This window comes from Aphidius gifuensis, linkage group LG3 (genome assembly GCF_014905175.1).
Source record: "Aphidius gifuensis isolate YNYX2018 linkage group LG3, ASM1490517v1, whole genome shotgun sequence".
In the NCBI taxonomy this organism is placed as follows: Eukaryota; Metazoa; Arthropoda; class Insecta; order Hymenoptera; family Braconidae; genus Aphidius; species Aphidius gifuensis.
The window spans coordinates 11,714,346-11,730,217 of NC_057790.1; the positions used below are offsets into that span (position 1 = coordinate 11,714,346).

Genomic DNA, 15,872 nt, shown 5'->3' on the forward strand with positions numbered 1-15,872 from the left:
CACATATATAACAGTAGTAAGAGCATCAGAGAGCAGTGGAGGTCGTATTAGGAAACGCACTGTAGGCGTGGCCATGCGCTGGACGCAGCCGGCAAAATAAGAAAATAATTACATGCAGTCAAGTATATCCCATTAGTATAAAATTTTATTGTTTATTAAAAAAATTTTATTAACTATTGAGTATATACTGTCATGGGCACAAACAACGGATATCTCACGAAATTTCCTCAAAGGAAATCGTATCAAACAAAAAACAAAAATAAATTTTTGTACAAAAAGGAGAGTCAAGTATTCGAAATTGTTATTATTTTTTTTTTTAAACATACAAAAAAAGAGAATATCAAAAAAGTCAAGTACAAAAGTACTAATTTCTTTAAAAATCATTGACCCATATGAATGGTCTTAACTTTTGACAAAATTTTATACTTGACCCCGCCCGGTTCTTCCCAAATAAAGTTTCAAGCCTACACACTTTTTCAATTGTTTATAATATTGACCACGGATATCTATTCATACAATCATACATATGTGCATCTTTATTCTTTAGCAATCTTTAGTTTCATATACCATGCAATATGCATTATTAGAAGGGGAAGAAGCTTATACCCACTCTATGCATTATACATTAAAAGCGCCCCTACATTTTACTTTTTGAACTATTTTACTGACGTCATTTTTTTGCCACTCACCAACGATTTCAGAAAAATTTGAAAAAATTTTTTCACACATATTTTTTCTCAGTATGGGTTAATTTTAAAGAAATTCAGACTAATCATGGAGAAATACAAAGTAATCGCGGCGAAATATTTTCACGAGTGGTTGGCTAAGTATGACAGTTCAGTATTACATACGTATTATGTTTCATATTCGTATTAATCAATTTGATACAGATGAAGTGCTTCTACTTTTCACTTCTTATTGATGAGTCTACATTTGTGTGAAAGACTCGAAATTTTATTTGGGAAGAACCGGGCGGGGTCAAGTATAAAATTTTGTCAAAAGTTAAGACCATTCATATGGGTCAATGATTTTTAAAGAAATTAGTACTTTTGTACTTGACTTTTTTGATATTCTCTTTTTTTGTATGTTTAAAAAAAAAAATAATAACAATTTCGAATACTTGACTCTCCTTTTTGTACAAAAATTTATTTTTGTTTTTTGTTTGATATCATATCTTTTTGTAGTGTCTTTTGATCATTTACAATAAAAAATAACACATATCATACGTCCTGATCATCAAAATAAACAAGGTGTTTAAAGCTTGTCTATTTTAGACTACCCCATACAAAAAATATTTTTTATCTTAAGATAGAAAAACATGAAGGCGCTTGTTGTTGCTTTCATGTGAAGCTGCTATTGTGGTATGCAAATGCAAAAATAAGGTAAAATTTACATGAAAGCAACAAAAAGCGCCTTCATGTTTTTCTATCGCGAATAATATTTCTTATCGGCGAATCGTTATTGCGAGACTCGCAATAACTCCCGCAATACGGGACCAAGAATAGCGCCCCAGTTCTTATTATTCTTTGTAATTGATTTGTTTTAACTTATCCCTGGTAAAAATAATCTGGCAGAATCTGGCAGTTGTTCCGAAAACCGGTGTAAATCTGCGAGAATCTGTAAGGTTCTGTCAGAATTTGCCAGATTTTTTTTCACCAGGGATATTATTTCATCAACTCTATCATAACCCCATATCTGTAAACACGAATTCCGTAGCACGTCCAATTGCCCAAAGAAATAATAAACCTTTCTCTTGTAATGCTGGTATCCCTGGTAGAAATATTTCTACGAATTTTCTAAGAGCTGTCTGCGAATTTTAACGAATTTCTACGAAATTGACCCATGCGGAGAAAAAATTTTAAAAAATCTTCGAAAGTTTTCTCCGTACTCTTAATTATTTGTCTAAGCTTTGAGAAATATTTTAAGGTTTCTTGCTCAATAATTCATAGTAGAAATACTTCTACGAATTTCAACGAACTTTTTACAAATTTCTGAATAGTTCTTCTAAAGTTCGCAAACAATCGAAGAAGCTTCTTTGAAGAACTAAATAAATTCCGAAAAATGTTCAAAGAAAATCTATAAATTATTTCTACTAATAGTCCATCTTCTCTGATGCTCAAAAAAACTCGGAGAAACATTCAAAGAAAATTTTGGAACTATGTTAACACATGGTTGACTTTTAGAGAAGTTCCCGAGCAATTGGAGAAGTTTCTCCGAAGGCCAAAAAACTCGAAGAAAAATTAAGAGATAACTCCGAAACTCTCGAATGGGTCAATGTCGTAAAAATTCGTAGAGATTCGTAGAAAATTCGAAGAAATATTTCCACCAGGGATACCTAACGGTTGCATTTCATCATCAGACATTGTACCATATGGTAATTCCATATGTATATTCCATCAACTTCATACTGTACATATCTGTTGAAAATTAATTATTAAAATTCAGTATTACTACCAGGTACAAATGTTGTAATTTAATATGAATTTCTTTTTTTGACAATAAACAAAAACCGATTATTTTGTGTAAAAGCTCCTGTTTTTATAAAAAACGTAATGAATGAATGAATAAATAATTTAAAGTTTATTTTCATACAATTCATTTTTTGTTTAATTAATATTTATAAGAATTATTTATTTATTCAAATATATAAATTTTTGAAATTTTAATTAGTATATTTTATGAGGTTAAAAAAAAAATCAAGAAAATATGAGTTCTATTGCACGTAGCCATTTTAGCATTATTTAAAAGAAAAAAAAACATAAAAAATTGATGCACATATGAAGATGAATTATTAAAGAAGTATAAATATAAATAGCAAAAGTCATTTTGGAAAAGAAAATTTCAGAAAGCTAAATGTCCACTTTAAATTAATATTGGCAGTGCAGCCAAAATATAAACACTAAAAAAAAGATACGTCTAGGAGAGAGAAGAAAAATAATTGTAAAGTTTTATACCAACTGAACGAAAGAAATCTGGTCGATTTGATAAAAACTGATAAAAACGCAAAGACCGTAAATATCAATTATGCTTTAAATATATATTACCGCAACGAAAAAATCTGATTTTTTTTTTTTAAAAAAGCTCGACATCGATCTATGGGATCATAACTAAACCTCAGCATCCTCATTCAACTCTATCATATTTTAATTAAATTTCTAAAAGATTAGAGACGGAAGGGGACAAAATATTTGATGTATAATAAGGCACGGTAGTAGTTAACTTTCATCATCACACATATTCTCATCAACACAAATACATTTCTTTCGTATTTGGTAATTGTTGTTGTGATTCAATTTGTTGTTGTTTATCATCTTCAATGTTATTATCTTGATTACCATTTGTCATTTCAATAATTTACTTTTAGCACAATGAATATTAAAGCTGGTAAAAATTCATCAGCTGATGCTGGTCCACGAACTGATAATTGTAATAATTTAAATATATTATTACAACAATTAATAATTGATCATCTGTTGTCTGTGGACTCATGTAGATTCAATTGATGGATTAAATACCCAGTTAGATCAAATTGTCCATACGAATCTTTGGGTTTTAATTTGGAATGTTCTGGTGGTAAACTAGCAACACCAGTTATTGGTATACCAGCTGCAATATTACGTGGTATTTTTTGTACAACAGAATGATAATGTCTTTGTAATGCAACAAGTTCCCATAATGATGTACAATATGCATCACAACATTCTGGTTCATCAAGTTCTGGTTGATAAAAACCATCAGCAGAATTAGCATCAGTATCAAAAAGTCCCTCAATTGATTTTGTTAGCATTATTATTTTAATAATACCAAGTAGCCTCAATGATCCATGATGTTGTAATTGCAATAACATTGGTGCAATTCTCTTGATAAATGCTATTAAACGATTTTGTGTTATTTTTTTTCTACGATTAATCAACACTTGAATTAATATTTCAATGATAATATGACAATCTTGTTGATTTTTCCCAGCATTAATTGATAATAATGAATTTTTATACAAATGTACATAAAATCTGTATGAAACAATATTTAATGCTGGTCCTTGTCCAGACGATATTGTAAATACAGTTTGTATACAATGTAATTGTTCACGTAAACCTAAATTTTTTCTTCCATCAGTGTATTTATGATATTAGCTAAATCTTGATAAAATTTAAGATTAATACAATGTGCAAATTTAGCTAGACCCTCTAAATATTATAGGTAAAACTTGACTATTTGGTGCTTGTTTTAACATTCTAAAATATATTGTAAATACAATACTTGTTATTTCAGTAAATATTTTTTGTTCTTCAACTTTTCAAGCTCTTTTTCAACAGCTTCTAATTTTTTTACTTTTTTCACGTTTACTCAATGAAAGTATACGTTGTTGATGGCTCATTAATTTTTTTTGTGTCATTTCATCATCACGTTCTTTATCAAGATCAATATCTTTTATTCTCAATGACAATAATACTTTAACAAGTTCAGTATGAGCCAAGTGACCACGTAATTTAATATATTGGTTTAATTTACGAACAATAACAAGTGATAATTTACCACGTTTATTATCTTTAAATATATTTTTTACACAATTAAATATTTTTTCACGAACTGATGGACGTTTATTGTCCAAAAATGATACCAAAAAATTAGCTAAATTTGTTGGATAGTTGAAATAAAATATGGATGTGTTACTAAAAGATTACTAATACTTGTTTATGTTATTTCAGAGAGAGTTATTTCTGGTAATGTAAATACTCTTCTGTCACCTTTTTTTTTTCTCAGCTTATGACATGTTACCCATTTTAATTGACGTATTCTATTTTGTATAATTAAATCTTTTTCTTAATCATTTGTTGTTTGTGGACTCATGTAGATAAATTAAATATGATAAATTTGTTATACTTTTAGTACTTGTGTTACTTGTCCAGATGGTAATGTAATATTGCTTGACGGTGGCAATACTCGTAATTGAAATATCTGCATTAAACAAAATTTAATTAAAAAATATATTTCACCAATAATAATGTAAAATTTAATAAATTAATCCAAATGATTAATGATATTCACAAAATTAATTTATGATCTAGAAATTGCAAAAAGATTTTTATCTGTAGTCATATTAACTGGTAAATCATCTTGAATACAATTAAGCTCTTTATGTAATTCTTGATTAAGTCCAAAGTATTCTCTAAACCAGCAAGTTGTTGTAGTTGATGTTGTTGTTGTTGTTATACCTTGATGACATTTTTAAGCTTTGACAACCACAATAATGCCATTCTAATATTTTCTTCAGTTATATTTTTATTATTATATATATTTATCACAACATTTTTTAGTTATTTGTGCAACTGAAAGAATTAAATCTTTATCATTAACAGATAAATTTAATATATTAAATCAGCAATTTCTTGAAGTGTTTTAAAATGAATGTAATTTGTTTCTGGTGATGTTATTGTGTTTTAACCATTGTATTTATTGCCCAAGATGCCCAACTTGTATTATCATTTAAAAATTCACGTTCACTTGTTATTTCTCCTTTTCTAAATACACAAATATATAATATAAATAATATAAATAATTAAATTAAAATAATACAAATAATAATAGCAATAGATAACATAACATAACACAACATACTTGTAAAATACTTCCCAATCTTGCGGATTTACTGAACGATTACGGAATTCAGCAACAAGTCTTTTTCTTTTTGCTCAACATTACCACCAAGACTTGTTATACCAAGATCAAGACCACCCAATAAATTATCATTATTACTTGATGTATTTATTATAAATTATTATTATTATTATTATTATTATTATTATATTAATTTATTTAGTAAATATATATTGTTTTTATTATATAGGTATATATATTTTTTTTTTTGACGTTTAACATGACAGTTCAACGACGTATTCTGGAGGTTATGAAAAATTCAAAAATAATAAAATAAAATTCTGCAGTGCAGCCAATATGGCATCACCCTTGTAAAGTTTTATACCATACCAACTGAACGAACAAAATGTAGTCGATTTGAGAAAAACGAAAAGACCGTAAATATCAATTATGCTTTAGATATATATTACTGCAACGGAAAAATCTGATTTTTTTTTAAAAAAAAAGCTCGACATCGATTTATGGGATCATTACCAAACCTCAGCAGCCTCATTCAAGTCTAACATATTTTAATTAAATTTCTAATAGATTCGCGACGGAAGGGGACAAAATATTTGATGTATAATAAGGCACGGTAGTAGTAGTTAATCTCATCTCACACATATTCTCATCACACGCATACTTTTCTTTCTCATACTTGACTCGAGGCACTACCGTGCCTCTTGATCAAGAGGCACGGTAGTGCCTCGCGTCAAGTATGAGAAAAAAAAAAGTGGGAAAAACGAGATTAACTACCGCGCCTATATATTAACCTAAACCCTCCAATTCCTTGGGAAATCATTTTAAAATATGATTGATCAGATAAAAATATTATGTCTTCTGATTATTTCATTGAAACAATATCAAGCTTTTTAATAAAAAAAAAATCAGATTTTTTAGATGAATACTTTTTTTTTAAACTTCAAAATCATTTTCAGAAATTGCGTTTTTTCTTGAATTTCTTTAAAAAGTTAGGGCACTCTGACAAACATTATAAAACGAAATTTTATATCAAAGCATTATGGCTTCCAAGTCCAGAACAATTCGACAACATTATAAAAATAAAATTGAGCAATAATAGTAGAATGGTGTGAAAGAACCTTTATTTATATGAGTATTCAATATTGCATCGACGGTGCTACAGTATTCAATATCGCATAGATGGTGCGCGCGCCATATGTCGTTGGGATATGGGCGCGAATCCTGCTCATCAGATGTGCTTTTCATACCTGAATGGCAATTTGGGTAAACGATCGGAGTTCAAATCCAGAAACCCGGGTTCGAATCCCGAGTTAGGTCAAGAAATAGCCAAGTTGAGAAACATGTATAAGCATAATAATTATTATTATAAATAATTTAAAGTTTCTTTTTAAATAAACAAATAATTCTGTTTTTTTTTATCGAAAATACAAATAGAATATAATGAAATGTACTATTGAACATCGTAAATCTCACCATGCAACATAGTAGATTCAACGAACGCTAGACTTGACTATGCAACATAGTACTTCTTAACAAGATACATCGTATCTTCTCCAATTGGAACATTGTAAACTATACTAGGATAAAAAATTTAACTATGTGCATAGTACATGTTATTATTTTTTCGAAAACGTCCCCGAGTACCAGAAAAAATAGTAAAAATAATTCTTTTTTTATAGTAAAACTAATTATTTTTTTTTTACAGTGCAGAGCCAGACTTGAACACTAGCCAATAACACACCAATAAAATTTCAACAAAAAAAGTAAGAGCTTTAAACAAAGGTTATCGTACTTCAAATGAAGTGCAGACAATTAGAAAATATAAACTTCTTTATCGAAAGCGGGAGTTCTTTAAAACATATGAGATACTAGTAAAGTATGTATAAACTTAGAGGCGGGTTGGATCTACACAATCTTTGGGCTCCTTGCTACAAGAATGGAACTTTTTGGATGGAAGAATATCAAAATGTGTCAAAATAAAGAACGTTTATAATAAATAGAGCATTATTAAAGGCAATTTAACGGATTAATTCAATTGGATACAATTAATATGTTCAGTACGTTCGTCTTAAATACAGACAGAATAACTTATTGTCATAAAAACACGTAAATCAAGTGCCTACAAATTTTACGCGAGCAGGTGCTTTATGTCTGAAGAATAGCACGATTTGACTAAGGATTAAATCAACTAGATTCCAAAAAAAAGGGTATCTTTTCCCTGATTGTATTAATTTTAATCAAATTTTAGAAAATAAACCACGTCAGCATCCATATTGAATACACTGAATTCAAATAGATTCGTTTAAAATTCTCAAGGACAACAGTAGCTAAGAAAAAGATGTATTTGAAAAAAAAAAGAATCTATAACTGACGGAGAAGTAGAAATGTTGAGAATACTTTGTTTACATTTGTTTATTTTTTTGAGACCTTAATTTTTTACGATCGTATTTGATTTTATTTTCACTGGATGATCACGTGAATATAAATATTTTATCTCGTTCGAAAAACGTGGGTTTCTAAATTCACGTGATCGTCCAGTGAAAATATTTTAATTTAACGTGAATTGTGCAGGATTTTAACTGAACTACTGAAATCAAGCATCTTTCACGTGATTGCCCAGTTATTATAATTTGACATCTCGCGAAAAAAACTTGGAATTCACGTGGAAGGCTTGAAAGGCTTGCAACGTTTTTTTCACTTCAACATCACGTGAAAATAAATAAAAAAACAATGTGTTTTCATTTGGGTTGGCTATAGGGTCCAGTAAAACTTGATATCACGTGAAAATAAATGTTTTTTTCTCTCAGTGTATAGAGTTCACATATATAGCTATAAATAGGATATAAATTTCCCGTTCTTTTCATTTAGTAAACAAATAAATTTCAGTGGACCTGCATTGGTGTGAAATTCTTAAGATTTTATTCGGGCAAATACTCCCATATGATATATATTTTTTAGGCTACTATTGAAAGTAATCCTAGTTTACAACTGTTGGATTCAGCAAAAAAAGATGGGGAAAGAATTTAAAGTACTTTAAAGAAAAATTAATTTCCGAACATTTATACTTATACTTTCAATTTTCTCAAAAACGTAACTTACCGTACTCCATGACCGTACATGAGTTATGTATATTTTCATAACACAAAAAAGTTTTTTTTCCCAATGAGATTATCAATGATTATGTCCACAATTTTTTCGTTCATAATGTCCAATGAACGAATAAGAAATAAGAAATAAGACGTTTTCACAATCTGTAATTTCATGAAATCCTTAAGAACTAGGAAAAAAAGTTTTTTGTGAATAAAGTCTGATGACTTAGTGTTCAAATTCAATGGGTCTTGTCTATACAAAAAAATAAGTAAGATCTGAATTACTTCTTTAATGTCAGTCTCGATGATGAAAGCTCAGTTTATGACCGGATGACCTTCACAGCTTTTACTTAGAGTTCCAAATAAATAAATGGTAGCCTCAAAGCCTTTTTGAATCGTTTCTTATGTTTTTTATTAACCAGAGTTCTCAAATTTACCCAGTACATAAAAGCCAAATGTGAAAGAAAAGAAAACCAAAGTTAGTTCTATGATTGAAAGTGGATAGTATCAATTAAGAACTCGGTAATATCGAAATAATAATTAGAGTATAAAATATCAATGACAACAAAGTTTTGTACAACACTCTATTTTGTTACTTCGCGAATCAACATTCCAATATTTTCAAAAATTAAATTACTGCAATTTTCTACGATTACATATATAAAAAAAAAAAAAGAAATCTTTGAGGTATCCCACACGGAAAAAAAATATATCATTTATATATAATAATTATATATAACAATTATATATGAGATTGGGCGAAAACGTGTATATAATTTATATAAAATGTATATATAACGATTATATATAATAGTTAATATAAGATTATATATATTTTTTATATAAATTTTATCACATTCCCCCCCCCCCTCCCCCTCCCATGAATTGTTTTTATTTAGAATCTTTCTTAAATTTTAATTAACAAAAATCAAATCTTCCATCAGGATTCGAATCCGGACCCTTCTGGTTGGGAGGCAAGTACTTTACCTCGAAGCCACAAATCTTATGATAGATCTTTGTAAAAATATAAATAAGAATATGACTTCTCTCAATTTTTTAACTTTGTGGTTTCAATACCGATTTTATCTTTTTTTTTCATAAAAATATAAACAAAGAGATGTTAAAATAAAAATTTTATATATTTAAATAAAAGTCAGTAATAAGATATGTGGCTTCGAGGTAAGGTACTTGCTTCCCGACCAGAAGGGTCCGGGTCCAATCCTGATGGAAGATTTATTTTTGATTTTTGTTTATTAAAATTTAAGAAAATTTTTAAATAAAAACAATTCTTGTGGGAGGGGGAGGAGGGGGAGGGATGTGATAAAATTTATATAATTTTATATAAACTATTATACATAATCGTTATTCATAAATTTTATATAAATTATATACACGTTTTCGCCCAATCTCATATAAAATTGTTATATATAAATATTATATACAATTTTATATATAAATTATAAATTTTTTTTCCGTGTGGGTAAAGATATACACGGAGAGAAATCGCAGCAAATATTATTGTAGTGGTATAGTAAAAATCATGGCCGACGTCATTCCGGCGGCTAATTCTTACTTATTATGATAATTGTTAGTCTATTTTATCTAAATTCTTATATAGTAGTTTACAGGAATATTTGAAGTCTTGAGTTAATGGTATACTTTACTCTAAATATTACTGTAGTTTAAGTAATTTTTCCTGCCAGATGACAAGAATATTTAGTTAGTGTAAATCGAGTGTGTTTGTAACTTCTTCTCAAAAAGTTTATTATTTTTATTTTATCCATGAATCTAAATAAAAATGAGGTGAAACACATGATAATTATAGAATGGTTAATTTTTTTTAGAAGTTAATAGTATTTAATTAATATTAATTAACTAAGATTTAGGGGCTCAGGCAGCCTGAATTTTTTAAATTTTCAACTTTGTTTAAGTTTCTGTTTTTTAAAATTGGTAGATATTTCTTTGAAACATTATGATATGCAAAAAAATCCCATTGGGAGTTCTTCAACTCATTATTACAAAATATTATAACTTTTCAATTGTCGGTATGCGATGAATGATCATTTCGGTCTATTGCGCATCCCTACTCGCGAATCCTCCTCCTATATTTTATGTTCTCTATCATATTCTTAGTTTATAAAGATTAAATTATAAAATAATAAATTTATGTTTTAGAAACTTTTTTTATTTCAAATAAACATTTTGGAGTAATTTGGAGTAATTATAAAAATAATGCTGTCACTTTATCAATGTACACTACACCCCCACACATTTATGTTGGGATTTCGAGAGTAGGGATGCGCAATAGACCGAAATAATTAATCAGCGCATAGCAACAAAAAACTTGAAAAGTTATAATATTTTTTAATAATAAATTGAAGAACTTCCAATAGGATTTTTTCGCATATTATAATTCTCCAAAGAAATATCTACCAGGTAAAAACAAAAAAATAGAAAAAAAAGTTGAAAATTTGAAACATTCAGGCTGCCTTCCCTCCTAAATATTAATTAATTCATATTAATTAAACTATTAACATTTAAAGAAAATTAACTTTATTCCAATGTTCTCTAAAATAAACTCCGGAAGAATCCATATAATAGTTTATTCTTATTCCATCAACCCCAGGCTAATTAGAAATGAACAATTTTTTTGAAGTGAAACTTCTTTTCGCAGGGTAGTGAAAAAAAAGCATGTCAGCCATGTAACGCTCGGAGCGAACGGACGGTTGGATCGAACGAGCGCCCCGAACGAACGCTCTGAGCGAGCGAATGAGCCTTTGCTCATATAATTCATAAGACATGCTTAGAATGAATGCTGTGTGTGCGTGCGTTGCCAATAGTGTAGCTAATCGGTTTGCAGCGTTTATGAAAATAATAAATAAAAAAATAATAAATGAATATACTCAATTAAAAATTATTATTAGTATAATCAATACCATCAAAATAAAAATTCTTAATTTTTATATACAAAAGTGACTCATTTTTCCCTTTTTTAATAAACAAAAGAGGTGAAATAAAAAAAAAATATGAATAAAAAAAATTAGGCAGGTTTTTCAAAATTACAAAATCAAATTTATAAACTATCGTAAGAAAAACGCCTTATTTTTTTTATATTATTTTTATTTCACCTCTTTGTTTATTAAAGGGAAAAATGAATCACTTTTGTATATAAAAATTAAGAATTTTTATTTTGATGGTATTTCACTTCTTTTGTTTAATTAGACGATATTCTGGAAAAAATCCTAAGTTTTCAATTTTCCAACAATTAAAAAAAATTTTTTTGAAAATGAAAATTATTAAAATAAAGTTTAGAATATGTAGAACACAAGTGTATATTTATTAAAATTTCGTTTTACAATTTCAAACAATTGTTTTTTAAAAACAAAAAAAAAAAGAATCTAACGCGCGCCAAGCCATCCCTGTATACAATGAACCAATCCGATGCGCGTATCCGTATGTGAGTATGCGTATATATTGATGTGAAGTGAAATGGACATAGCACCGATGCATGTATAAAAGAGGACGGAGAGATAAACGAAGAGATCAGACCGGTAATATTAAAGAGGGAAAGAGAACGCGACGAAATGAAGCATTTTTAAGTTTGATGAATATTTTTTAGTCAAAACTGTGACCCGGCTATTACGGGGTACTGTATCAATTTTATTATTCATCGGAAAAATTCGAGGATAGGGAAACATCAATATTGATAAGGAAACTATTATTACTTCAAATTTAAAATTGATATTTAAGGAGTTATTAAATAAATAAAGAATTGTGACGTCATACACACGCAACCTATTTATATAATTACCCGGTAACATCTCTCGCGCTGGGAAAAAATGAGTCGAGACTCTACCGAGTCTCCTGATATCATTGATATTATTATTAGTAATATGATTGATACCATTGATATTATTACTGATAATATATTGATATTATTATTCTTCTTAATATGACTATTGCATTATTGTTATTTATGATAATATTATTAATATAAATAACCATAGTATAAATAGTAATAATATGAATAATAATATTAATATTTATATTTCGAATATTCTTATTATAGATGTTATTGTTATTATATATATCCATAGTATAAATACAACAATAATTTTAATAACATCATCGATAATAATAATATTAATACTGACAATAATATTTAATTATAAATATTAATAATTATTAGTATTTATATTTCAAATATTATTATTTATTTATTTATTTATTTATTTATGTAAGTTTACGCCCTTGACATTTCATCTTATGGGCTACATTATATAATTTTTACAATTACAAATTTCTTAATAATATGTATAATATATATATATGTAAAGAGAGTGTATATGAGGATATATTGATGAGATGAACATGTAGTAGTAGACAGCCGTTGATGACTTCATGACGATCTACGTTTGTGACAGAGTGCCATATGAACGACGATTCACAATTGTAGCGGAGTGACACATAGACATCCACGTTGATCCACGACTAGATGATCATTATTGGTGTTTCGAGAACGCTGTGCAGATTCTCGAAAACGAGCCTTTATTTTACATCGCCTTGAGTTGTTACAAATGACAACTTTTTCGATGAAAATTACTGTGTAGACTCTGCACATAGCTAACAGTAATTTTTGTTTGCCGTAGTCCGGGATCGAACTCGAGACGTTTGGGTGGAGAGTTAAGAACGCTATCCACTACTTAATTATAAATATTATTATTAATATAATTGATATTATTGATACTATTACTAATATTATATTGATATGATTATTATTTATAATCAGAGCCGGGAAGTTCGTCTGTTATTTCAGCTTGCCGTAAATACCATGACAACGTGGTGAAATATAGTTTAAAAAAAAGACGATCTGAACCTCGTACATGGAAAAAATGGCCTCAAAAAATGGCCTTTTTTTTGGCCTCTTAAAAATGGCCCTTTAAAATGGCCTTATATTTTTGGCCTCTTAAAAATGGCCTCAAAAAATGGCCTTATTTTTTTTTTTGGCTTCTTAAAAATGGCTTTAAAAAATGGCCTTCTGTTTTTGGCCTCTTTTGGCCATTTTTTGGGGCCATTTTTACGAGTCCAAAAAAAATAAGGCCATTTTTTAAGGCTATTTTTAAGAGGCCAAAAATATAAGGCCATTTTAAAGGGTTATTTTTAAGAGGCCAAAAAAAATAAGGCCATTTTTTGAGGCCATTTTTTCCATGTATACGAGGTTCACATCGTCTTTTTTTCAAACTATATTTCACCATGTTGCCATGGTATTTACGGCAAGCTGAAATAACAGACGAACTTCCCGGCTCTGTTTATAATATTCTTAGAATTATTGTTATTAATAATAATATTATTGATATATAACTATTATAGTATAGTAATAATATTATCGATAATAATAATATCAATATGATATTAGTAATAATAACAATGATATTAATCATATTAACAATAACGACAATAATATTATTGATTTATAATAATATCGCAGTGATATTAATAATGTTAATAATAATATTAATATCAATGATAATAATATTAGTAATATCGAAATAATATTCATAATAATAAAAAATCATATATAACGAAAATTAAAATTTTCAATACCTCGGTGGGTTATGTGCAATTATTAATTAGTGTATTTTTTTTTTTTTTCAAATAAAACGTCGTTGTTTAGTCACAACACTACGAAATTTTATCATAAACATATGTTTATCTGTGTGAGTGAGACGAACTAAGCAGGGCTGCCAACACTGCGTGTCGAATCTCCACAAAACGTGATTTTGTTGGGTCCCAATGTAAATCGGGAAAAAAAAAGCCATATCAAATTTTTCTATTAGAATTCTAATAATTCTTTATTCATCTTTGAAGAGGAAAACGTGGGCTGATGATAACAGAATCCTTATTTCAGTGAAAAAAAAAAAATTGTTTATTAACGATTGCATGTCACCTCGAACAATTTTTAATATTATTCGTAAATATTGTTAAACAATTTTCTTTTTTATTCTCAAAGAGAAAGTCGTGAGCTTCTTTGAACCAATGAATGCAGGATTCGTACTCCAATAATGATTAAAAAAAAAACTGTTTACTCTAAAACTTTAATGAACAATACTCTGTCATTGTTAATTATGTACAAATCTTGATTTTATTATTACAGGTTCACGTGCCCTATTTAAAAATAAATATATCTTTTTTTTTTTACTTTGTGATTAAATTTTTTTTTTTTTTCAATTGTTCGTTATTTTTTTATTTATAACACATAAACCACTTTTTTATTTATAACAATCCAACTAAATTATAGTCAATCATTTGAAGGTTATGGGCATTAATATTTTTTGACAGATAAAATGTTGTTATAATCACATATGTCAACACACACATGCATATGTAAATGCAATGAGTGCCACCTATATCAATTTTTACGACATGCACGTGATCAATCTAAACCCCAATCAAAATGAGCACAAAATATTGCGGCAATCAAATTTCAAATGAGAGCCAATCAAATTCAAGTTTCAGGCGGTAAGTTTGAAATTCATCAAGCGCCGCCATGACACCAATCCTTTTTTTTATATTGACATAAAAAGCTGAAATTTTCAGGAAAACTTTATGACATCTGCCTTCAATACCGTTTTTAACAAGAGCTCACACTAAAACAACAGCGCGAATACTCGCAATAGTTATTGAAAAGACGGCAGGGAAGGCGCGCAATTTGTTGTTTAATCAATACCTTTTTTATTTATTGACATAAAAAGCTGAAATTATCAGGAAAACTTCATAACATACTAATAAACAAAGTTGTCACTCAAAAGTATTTCGGTCATGAAATTTCCTCAAAACTTTTTTGCGTCAAAGTGCAAGAAACGTAGTTTTCATCGCGTATTAAATAAAAATTTCCTATAGATAAACAATAAACGCAAATCATATTTCTATGATTATTAAATGCATTGCTATAGTGTACTTAATATGTATTTAAAATTTCAAAATGATCCAACAATATTTCAGAAAGTTATGACGAGTTATGTTTAAAAAAAAAAGAAAATTTAGCACGTAAATTTTCTTCATTTTTATTTTTTATTTCGTTAAATAATGATTTTAGAAAAAAGTTTATTGGAAAAAAATTGTCCCTCTTATCTTTTTCAATAAGGTGATATTTCGTTTTTTCAA

General features: G+C 28.2%; 1 pseudogene; it reads right to left on the reverse strand.

The window, feature by feature from the left end:
• Positions 1-3,466: 3,466 nt before the first annotated feature.
• Positions 3,467-15,872, reverse strand: part of LOC122850899 — a 32,583-nt pseudogene continuing 20,177 nt past the window's right edge.